Source organism: Lagenorhynchus albirostris, chromosome 21, assembly GCF_949774975.1.
Source record: "Lagenorhynchus albirostris chromosome 21, mLagAlb1.1, whole genome shotgun sequence".
Taxonomy (NCBI): Eukaryota; Metazoa; Chordata; class Mammalia; order Artiodactyla; family Delphinidae; genus Lagenorhynchus; species Lagenorhynchus albirostris.
This window is the reverse complement of record NC_083115.1, coordinates 2103599-2110228: the sequence shown is the minus strand read 5'-3', so window position 1 is coordinate 2110228 and position 6630 is coordinate 2103599.

Sequence of the window (6630 nt, the reverse complement as noted above, 5' to 3'; positions counted from 1 at the left end):
TGGACCAACTCCTTGAAAGACACAATCTGCCAAAACTCACGCAGAAGAAATAGGCCACCTGATGGGCCCATGTCTATTAAGGAAATCAAATCAATAATTAATGATCTTCCAAAACAGAAAGCACCAGGTCCAGATGGGTTCACTGGTGAATTCTACCACACATTTAAGGAATAAATTATACTAATTGCTTACAATCTCTTTCAGAGGACAGAAGCAGAGGAAATATTTCCTAACGTATTCTATGAGGCCAGAATTACCCTAATACCAAAACCATCACATGGCTATAAAAGAAAAATCACATGATCATATCAATAAATGCAAAAGGCATTTAACAAAATCCATTCCCATCCATGATAAAAAAAAAAAACTCTCAGTAAACTAGGAATAGAGGGGAACTGCCTTGGCTTGATAAAAAATATCTACAAAGAACCAACAGCTAGCATCATACTTGATGGTGAGAGATTCAAAGCTTTCCCACTAAGATCAGGAATAAGGCAAAGACATCCCCTCTTATCACTGCTTTTTAAACATCATACTGGAAATCCTAGCTAAGCAATAAGACAAGAAATGGAAAATAAAAGGTATGCAGATTGAGAAGGAAGAAATTAAAGTGTCTTTGTTCACAGATGACATGATCGTCTATGTAAACAATGTGGAAGAATCAACAAAAAACTCCTGGAACTAATAAGTGATTATAGTAAGGTTGCAGGATACAGGGTAACTGTACAAAAACCAAGTGCTTTCCTACATACCAACAACGAACAAGTGCAATTTGAAATTAAAGCACATTACCATTTACATTAGCACCCCAAAAACAAAATTTTAGGTATAAATCTAATAAAATATATTCAAGATCTATTTGAGGAAAACTACAAAACTCTGATGAAAGATATCAAAAATGAACTAGAAATAAACAGAGAGATATTCTGTGTTCATGGATAGGAAAACTCAATGTTGTCAAGATATCAGTTCTTTCAATTTGATCTACAGATTCAGTGCAACCCCAATCAAAGTTCCAGCAAGTTATTTTGTGGATATTGACAAACTGATTCTAAAGTTTATATAGAGAGACAAAAGCCCCAGAAGAGCCAACTCAATATTGAAGAAGAACAACAAAGTCAGACTGACATTACATTATTTTAAGTTTTACTATAAAGCTTCAATACTCAAGACAGTGTGATTATTGGTGAAAGAATAAGCAAATAAATCAATAGCATAGAACAGCAGCCCAGAAGTAGACTCACATAAATATGGTCAACTGGTCTGATGAAGAAGCAAGGCATTACAATGAAGCAAATATAGTCTCTTCAACAAATGGTGCTGGAACAAATGGACACCCACATGCAAAAAAAAAAAAAAAAAAGAATCTAGATACAGACCTCACACCCTTCACAAAAATTAACTCATAATGGAGCATAGTCCTAAATGTATCATACAAAACTGTAAAACTCGTAGACATACCATAGGAGAAAACCCAATGACCTTGGGTATGGTGATGACTTTTTAGAGACAACACCAAAGACATAATTTATGAAAGAAGTAATTGATAAGCTGGACTTCATTAAAGTTAAAAACTTCTGCTCTGTGAAAGACACCGTTAAGAGAATAAGACAAGCCACAAACTAAAAGAAAATATATGCAAATGACACATCTGATAAAGGACTGCTCTCCAAAATATAAAAAGAACTCTTAACACTCAACAATAAGAAAACAAACAACCCGATTTAAAAATGGGCAAAAGACCTGAACAGACACCTCCACTAAAGAAGATATACAGGTGGCAAGTAAGCACATAAAAAGATATTCAACATCATATGTCATTAGGGAATTACAAATTAAAACAACAGTGAGTTACAACTATAAAACTGTTATAATGGCCAAAATCCAAAAGACACTAAATGCTGGCAAAGACGTTGAACAACAGGAACTCCTGTTCACTGCTGGTGGAAATGCAACACGGTACAGCCTCTTTGGAGGACAGTTTGGCAGTTTCTTATAAAACCAAACATACTCTTATCACGTAATCCAACAGTGGCACCCCTTGGTATTTATCCTAATGGATTGAAAACTTATGTCCACATGAAAACCTTCACATGGATGTTTATAGCAGCTTTATTCATAAGTGCCAAAACTTGGAAGCAACCAACATGTCCTTCAGTAGGGGACTGGATAAACAAACTGTAGTACACCCAGACAACGGAGTATTATTTAGGGCTAAAAAGAAATGAGCTGTCAAGTCATGAAAAGACATGCAGGAAACTTAAATGCATATTACTAAGAAAGAAGCCAATCTGAAAAGTCTACAAACTGTATGATTCCAACTATATGACATTCTGGAAAAGACAAAACTATGTAGAAAGTAAAAAGATCAGTGGTTGCCAGGAGTGAAGGGGAGCAGAGGAATTAATTAGCAGAGCACAGAAGATTTTTAGGACAGAGAAACTATTCTGTATGTTACTACAATGGTGGATGCATGTCATTTACATTTATCCAGATCCATACAACGTACAGCACCAAGAGTAAACCCTAATGTAAGTTATGGACCTTGGATGATAATGATGCGTCTACACAGGTTCATTGGTTGTAACGCACATACCACTCTAGTTCAAGATGTAGATAGTGGAGGAGGTTGAGTGTGTGTGGATGTGGTGTATATAGGAACTCTCTATAATTTCTGCTCAAGTTTGCTGTGGACCTAAAATCGCTCTAAAAAATAAAGTTTATTAAAAAAATAAAGTTTATTAATTAAAGGAAAGAGTATTATGATGCCAATTAAGTTGTAGTATCACTTGGAGACCAGTCACTCAGCATTTACAGAAAAAGGAATTGAACATTTTAAATGTAGGTGTGATGAGCTCTTTAAAAGTGAAAAGTTATTTGTTACAGATTATCACATTAGAAATGAGAAAACCTCCAAAACAACCTACAGGGTAAGTTATCTTACTATGTTGGCTGAAGAAGTGCACACCATAGCTGAAAGGCTTACAAAAGGTTTACAGTTGACAATGCTGAATGCCTGCAGGATGAAGTCCATAGAGGAATCATGGTGGTGCCACATTCCAATGACACAGTAACTAGTTACATTAAAGTTTGGGCTACCGATGTGATAAATGAATTCTCACATGCAGAAATTGTAATTTTGCTTTATCAATGGGACAAATCTATAGATGTGGCTGGGTTTGCTGTTTTGCATGTTTTAATCCATTATCAGCCCCAGCTAATAAACATTGAAGATCTTTCATGGGAACACGTGGCAACAAACACAAAGAGCTGAAGAACTTTTCTGACAACAAACTTGTTGCTTGGCAAGAAACACGAAACACTGAATACCTTTTGTGAGGCTCATGGTTTATCCTGGAACAAGTCTGTTCACATTTGCACAGATGACACAAAAGCCAAGGTGAGTAAAACTACTGGCACCTTAGCACGAATCGAGGCAGTGGCATTAAATTGTACTGTCTTTGTATTCTTCACCACGTAGTTAAAAAACAAAACAAAACAGTTTCACTTAGGAAAGTCCTTGATAAACCTGTAAAAGTTGTTAATCTCATCAGACCTCAACTCCTTGAATACACATCGTTTTCATATTTCTCCCCAACAAAATGCGGAACACTTGTGTTGCAAACTGAAGTATGGCGTTTGTCTCAAAGAAAAGCTCCTGTCAACAGCTTCATTTGTGATCTGAGCAAGCTACTTTTGTCACGGAACACCATTTTTACTTGAAAGAACAGCAGGAGGACAAATCGTGATTATTCAGACTTGGGTATTTGGCTGACATTGTGTTGGAAATAAAGAGTGGGCCCTTTATTTCAAGGAAAACATTGACACTTTTTTTCTTGCCAATGATAAGACTGAATGTTTAGGGGAAAATTAGAATACTGTAAAACTTGAATTCACCACCATATGTTTGACAGCTCCCCGATACTTTCTTTATATGTTATGTGATGACATTAATGGATTATTTTGTATTGTTTGAAGTATGTCAACATTGAGAAGATCTGCATAACTCAGTAAACCAATATTTTCCAAATGAAAAAAATGTGTGAATTTATAAAAATATTCATGAGTAAAATATCCATTCAAAGTGTCAAATAGACTGATGGATTTTAATGTAACCATTAAGATGGTATGGTGTGATGAATTGGGAGATTGGGATTGACATGTAGACACTAATATGTATAAAATGGATAACTAATAAGAACCTGCTGTATAAAAAATAAATTAAATAAAATTCAAAAATTATTAAAAAAAGATGGTATAAAAGTTTCATTAGTATGGTTTCTGATTCCACATTATAAGTAAACTTTAAGTGCTATCACTTGTCGAGTTTTGGTGTAGTGTCAAAGAAGAATATCCATAATTATCTGAAAAAACTATTAAAATACTCCTCCCTTTCTTGTTTATCTGTGTGAAGCTAGATTTTCTTCATATACTTCAACCAACACAACACAACAGATTGAATGCAGAAACAGATATGAGAGCTGTCTTTTATTAACTTAGACATTAAAGAGATTTGTAAAAAATGTAAAACAACTAAATTTTCTTTTGTTTTGGAAAATATAGTTTAAAGTACAGCTTAAGAAATGTCCTTGTCTTATAATATAATGGGTTTATTATTTTATTAATGAATATATACATACCAAACATTGGAGAATTACTGTGCTACTCTATTCCTCTTCACAGCACTTATCACATACCTACCAATCCAATAAAATTGGCCATGAATACTCAAGACTCTTTGAATTGCCTAAGCTTTCCTCATTTACTCACACTAGTCCTCATTCTGGCTCCACCTCTAGCCGATTCCAAACTTTTGGCCCCATTTTCTACCGCCCAACTCTGAACACACCTGTGGCAGCCACCCCCCACCTCCCTCCATCTAACAGAACCCAGTTTTGTTTCCCCCTCCTCTGAGTGGCCTTGACCTTCAGAGCAGTTCAGGGCCAAGGGGGCACCTTAGTTTTGTCTAACCCAATATGGCTGTCTCATTCCCTTTGCTAAATCATTGGTTTAAGCGTGGTTGTGAGACCATGAGATGTGAGAAATCTTCTGAGGACTCTGGGAAGGTTTCCTCAGTCTTAAAATGGGACATAAGACAGGGTTGATTCCCTCCTTCTGCCTGGATACTGTTGTTGATATATGAAGCCCAGAACCACTGCAGCCATTTGGGGCCCATGAGGAGAATCTGCCTAACAAATAAGCCAGTGTGTGGAGGATGACTGAACATAAAGATAGAGGCAATTTGGCCCTTGATGACATTGCTGTTCTATAAATGAGCCCTGCCTGCCCAGTCTCTAGAGTGCTAACTAGGAGCTCTTATATTTCCTATTGAGAATTTACCTTTTCTTTTAGCTGAAAATATCCAAACCCCTCTGGACATTCATGCCAATTATTTTTCCTTGCCTCTGCCCACTCCCATTAGCTCTCCACTCCGGTTTCCTTCAGTGAGAAGACATTCTAGAAGAGCAAAAGGCACAGGCTTTAGACCCAGACTGCCCAGGGCCAAAGCTGGCTTGGTCGCATCCTAACTGGTGAGAGAAGGCAATTTATTGAATCTGCTGGGCCTTGGTTTCCTCATTTGTGAAAGGTGGCTAATAAGAGGGCTACATTTCATGAGTTTAAGCGGGGGCGGGGGGGACTAAAAGAGCTAATAGTTTTAAAGCATTTGGAACAGTTTTCACTTTCTTGAAATCCATCAAAGGAGGATTCAAACAAGGTGAACTTTTAGTGAATGGCATGCATTTTTGCTCACAGATTTCGTTTAGACCAAAATATTAGGTTGGACCATATGAAGTTACCAGTAACCCACTGTTTCTGACTTACAAAAATGGCAATTTCACGTGGTTCAATCTACTACCCCTGGAAACTATGCTTCAGGGCTGTGAAAGAAAGCTCTCTTCTCTTTTGGAAAAGAAGAGCAGCTCCAGAAGCAGGTCCACAAAGGACAGGACACTGGAGATTAAACTAGGGGCTGCCAGGGAGTTCCCTTCTATTATAAGCAGGCAGCAGAGGCCGAAAATCAAAACAAGTAAATGGATTACGTGTATTTAATTTGAAAACAGTACAGTGCTATCTAAAATTATTATAAAAATACTGTTTATCATATAAGCAATCTTTAGTGCCTCATCCATGAAAAAGATACATTTTAATAGTAATATATTTTACATTTCAGTTTTTCACTTGAAAAGACCAAATTGTAAAGGAATTCATTGGCAACCCCATAGACATTGTGACTTTTATTCATCTCATGATCCTGGGCAAATCACATGGTCTGGAGTAAAATATGGGTTCTTAAGCTTTGGAGAGTCTGAGGCTTCAGGTGTCTTTCTCACTAAACTGGTTTAAATTTTAATTAGAGGATAATTCCATACTAAGAAATGTGGCCTCTTGACACCCTCCCCAGGGGATAATAACATACCAGCTGCCAGCTACAAGGAACTTGATTTTTTTCAAAACACCAGGCATTTGGCAAAGGCAGTGCTGAGCCACTCACCATGGTGCTCCACGGAGGCCGAGTGCGGGGGCTGCTCTGCCGATTTCATAAGTGGAAGCGTCACAAATTGGAGCCGGACAAGACGGCCCAGAAAAAGAATGCGGTGGCCCCATGGTCCCTCACAGTCTGTTTCCTCT